This window comes from Alosa alosa, chromosome 4 (genome assembly GCF_017589495.1).
Source record: "Alosa alosa isolate M-15738 ecotype Scorff River chromosome 4, AALO_Geno_1.1, whole genome shotgun sequence".
NCBI lineage: Eukaryota > Metazoa > Chordata > Actinopteri > Clupeiformes > Clupeidae > Alosa > Alosa alosa.
The window spans coordinates 3,381,576-3,386,575 of NC_063192.1; positions in this window are offsets into that span (position 1 = coordinate 3,381,576).

The following is a 5,000-nucleotide window of genomic DNA, read 5'->3' on the forward strand; positions in this document are numbered from 1 at the left end:
TCTGGCTGTCTCCGCCTGCCCATGTGTGTGAGACAGCCATGTGTGTGTGTGTGTGTGTGTGTGTGTGTGTGTAATGTGTGTGTGTGTGTGTGTGTGTGTGTGTGTGTGTGTCTATGCGTGTGTGTGTGTGTGTGTGTGAGAGAGAGAAAGAGTACACAGCTTACCAGACACAGCTATAGGCTTACCATGCAACAATGTGTGTGCTTGCTTGCCCCCCCTCTCCCTTCCTCTCTCTCTCTCTCTCTCTCTTTTTTGTTTTCTTTCCCTGTGCCTCGTATCCAAGCCTGCGGGTCTCTTAGATTTACTTTATGTTGTTTGTGTGTTTTGTTTGTTTGACACTCCGATTGTCGTTGTCATTTTATTTAATTGCAGTGTTTTTGGTTCATACTGTTTCAATAAAAAAGTGAAAACACTCCCTAAACATGACTGCCTCAGTTCTGTCTATTTCCCTTATGGGCTGCTCTCTTTCTCTCTCCCTCGGTCTTTGTCCCTTTCTCTTACTTCTCTCTCTCTCTCTCTCTCTCTCTCTCTCTCTCTCTCTCTCTCTCTTTCTCTCTCTCTCTCTTTCTCTCTCTTTGTTTCTCTGTCATGGTGTAATGTGTTTTGTTCTCAGGGTCCTCTGTGCTTCTCCCTACCATTGTGTTTGTATAGACACACACACACACATACACACACCAACAAACACACCAGACACACACACCCACACACACACACATGTACTCACACAAACACACATAGACATGCATGCATATTCACTCACTCACTTACACACGCCAACACACACACACAAGCTGTGAACGGGGAGTACTGAAAGAGCATGTCTGATTTAAGAGATGCTTGGCTATTCTCTGTAGTCCCTTCAGTACACCCTTCCCCAGGGTCCTAGTGCCCCCACTTTCACCAGGCTGCTGAGTCAGTGAGCTGGCTCGGCCTCACTCTCTGCTAGGAGTGTGTGTGTGTGTGTGTCAGTGTGTATGAGTGTCTGTGTGTGTGTGAGTGTGTGTGTGTATGTGTGTGTGTGTGTCAACCACATGGAAAATATGACCTCTGGATTCACAGGGAGGTGTGGAAGTATTATCTCAGCCAGCTGTTAAACACACTCTCTAAAAAAGAGCTCAACACATACTCTTAAACACGTTCAATAACACACTCTAAAAAATAGCTGAACACACTCTTAAACACGTTCAACAACACACTCTCCAAAAAATAGCTGAACACACACTCTTAAACACATTCAACAACAGAGTCTCTAAAAAAGAGCTCAACACACACTCTTAAACATGTTCAACAACACACTCTCTAAAAAAGAGCTCAACACACACTCTTAAACACATTCAACAACACACTATGTAACACTTTAGTTTAGGGATCACATGCTAACCGTTAATACATAACTAATATTGCTATGTATTAGTGCTTGAGGATAGGAGCAGGCTTCACTCAATGTGTCTACTTTTAAACTTTAAGAGTGCTGGCCTGGATAGTTACATAAAGTTAAGTAGGAGAGAGGCCGCACTATGCATATATACACTTTTATTTGCACATACGCGTTTTGGCGTGTGCCTTCTTCAGTGTGTAACAAGGTAACAATGCAGCCCATCTTATAATAGGTGTGGGTATATAAGATGGGCTACATTGTTACCTTGTTGCAAATAAAAGTGTATATATGTATAGTGTGGCCTCTCTCCTACTTTACTTTATGTATTAGTGCTCACATTTATTAGGTCTGTTTTGAACAATTTATTCTTCTTAATCAATTGGTCATATATTCTTGGTCAGTCCTTAATAAAAAAACTTGGTCTCAATGTAAGGTTGCAGGTTTACAGTATGGTCTTGATGTTTGGTGCTGATGTAAGGTTGCTCAAATGTTTGGCTCAAAATATAGAGTTTATCAACTCCTAACACACTGTCTAAATATGTGACTTATAATGACAGAATCGTAACATATGATTACGTATGTACAGTTAGGAACAAAACTATTCACACCCTAATGTTGATTTTCTCTTGACTATATGTTTATTCTGACTGAAAATGCCACTGCCACATACCCTTTTTATATAATCAATAGAAACATCTTTATTTGCATTCACAGCTCTCAAAATGGTTCTTATAATACCTACAAAGCCTCTCCATGTCTCCACAATGATTCTAGACTTTTTAGCAGCAATCTGGGTTTTGAGGCTGGAATGATTACGACTAACCACAGAACCTCTTGAGAGCTACAGAATGGACTTACAGTGACCAGGAGCTACAATACTACTCTGGGGACATGAACATGGGGGCTGACAAACATCAACATGCCCCTAAAGTGCAGCAGTGTAGCTGCTCATGAAGATGCCCCAGAGTGTAGGGCTGTAGCTGCCCCATGAAGATGCCCCAGAGTGTAGCACTGTAGCTGCCCCATGAAGATGCCCCAGAGTGTAGCACTGTAGCTGCCCCATGAACATGCCCCCAGAGTGTAGCACTGTAGCTGCCCCATGAACATGCCCCAGAGTGTAGCACTGTAGCTACCCCATGAACATGCCCCAGAGTAGCACTGTAGCTGCCCCATGAACATGCCCCAGAGTAGCACTGTAGCTGCCCCATGAACATGCCCCAGAGTAGCACTGTAGCTTAATAAACAAGGGCGAGAGGCAAAGAACTCCCCGACACGCAGCCCAAGTCCATTAATTCTGTATAACAGGACACCTCAAAGGCCGTTATCCCGCTTATCACCTGGATGCCACTATAGGCAATAGTCATGCCTTTATAGCAAGCAAAGGAAACAAGCGGTTCCGTTTACAAAGAAGCTGATTTGTTCAGTTTGTTGTAGGCCTAGCCTACAACTTCCTTTGGCCCTAACAGCGATAGCATGGACAGTTAGCTTGTTTACGGTTCATTCCATTGTTGCAAAGCCTGCTTCCAGGCTCAACCGTCGTCCTACTATGGTTGTTATAGTTCCCATTCATGATGGTTAAACTTTCTTTACCAGATCTACTTCTTAGGTATCCTGTTTAGGATTAATAGCCACCCCACCAGCCAATCAGAAAAGAGTGTTTTCTCTCCGGGTGATAACTTAAAATAGCATCTTCAAAGTTATGGTAGGCCTACACTGTATATGGAGAAGAAGTCTCTAACATCGGCAATGCATGCCCAAACTGCTTGATATTGCTTTAGGTGATTAATGGGGCAAGTTTTTGAGCAGGACAACCACATAACCGGTTCCATGTGTTCCTATTGAATGATCATGTTAATTTGTCTACTGGCGGTTAAAGTTCTCTATAAAAAATAAGTTGCCCAATATCAAAGGGAACGTGCCAGAACAACAATACTCAAGAGCGTTGCCCAGCAACATTGCTCAGAAAGGTGCCGTGTGCATCATCAGCTTTGGAGGACACACACACACACACTACAGTCAAAGGTGTTCTGAAGTTCTACCAAAAACAGGCAAACCTGTAAGTGTGGGTGAGCAAGTGACCGTGTGGTTGAGTGAGTGGGTTGGTGTGAGAGAGACAGTGTATTGTTTGTGTCAAGGGAGTAGGTTTGCATAGGTTCATGTAGATAGACCCTGTGATTCAATATGCCGTGGTAAGGTGCTCAAAAAGGTGTGTGTCATGGTGGTACAAATAAGTCCAACAGTGCAACAGTGCAGGGATAAAGTCTAGCAACCAGCAATAAATATGGACAATATAAGAGACCAGCATTAAATATGGACAATATAATAGAAAAATGTAAGCATAGTAATATAACAGCTATAGTATAATTGTATGGACAAAATGGAGAAAAATGTAAACATAGTAATATAAGAATTATATCAGCAGTGCAAGGATAGGTTTGAAGTAAGGTATCAGTCATTGGCCAAGTATGATGTGATGTTAGACCACAGTCCAGACTGGGAGATGGAGGGAGCAGGGAGGGGTTGTACATATGGGCTAATATAGCCAGTAAACAGTGTAGACAGTGTAAGCAGTGACACAGTGGGCTAGTGGACAGCCAGTACAGTCAGAGGTCACGGAAGTATAAGTGTAGAGGGAGGTGTGGAGGCAGATAGACTGTAAAGAGAAGTCTAACTCTCCTCTTCAGTCTAACTCTCCTCTTCAGTTTAACTCTCTTCAGTTTAACTCTCCTCTTCAGTTTAACTCTCCTCTTCAGTCTAACTCTCCTCTTCCTTTTAGTGAAGCATTGAAGAGTTGTAAGGCCCTGGGGACAAATGACTTCCTCAGTCTGTCAGTTGTGCATGGCAGTGAGCGACTGGTCAAGACTGACAACTGGTCAAGCTCTTCTGCTTTATGATAGTGCTGTGGAGTGGATGACAGTTATTGTCCAAGATGTTGATCAGTTAGTTCAGGGTCCTTTTATCTGATATTGAAGTAAATCACTCCAGTTTGGCTCCCACTACAGAGCCAGCTTTCCTTACCAGCCTGTCAAGTCGCCCAGCATCCTTCTTCTTTGTGCTTCCTCCCCAGCATACCACAGCATAGAAGAGGACGCTGGCAACAACAGACTGGTAAAACACCCTGAGGAGCTTACTGCAGACATTGAAGGACCGCAGCCTCCTCAGGAAGTACAGCCTGCTCTGCACTTTCTTGTAGTGCTTCAGTGTTGACTGACCAGTCCAGTTTATTGTCCAGATGTATCCCCAGATACTTGTAAGTGTTTACCACCTCCACATTGACGCCCAATGTCCTCTCCATACCAATATTTTGAGATGACAAAATTGTTTTTAGAGAACTTATTTGTATTATTTTTGATAAGAAATACACACCTATAAAGTATTTTGACACACAATACGCAGCCATTTTCTTCAATCCAATAAAATACAAATGACAAAATACTATTTTCTATTTGAAATACATATTTTAAATAATGCATCATTAAAAACTGCCCATCCCTGTGTAGGACCATCTGTAATTATAGTCCAGGTTTATTACTGTGCCACAAAAGCACTGTGTTTCACAAAAGCACTCTGAGTCCAGAACCACTGAGCCCAGTCTGATACTAGCACCATGATGTCACAGAGT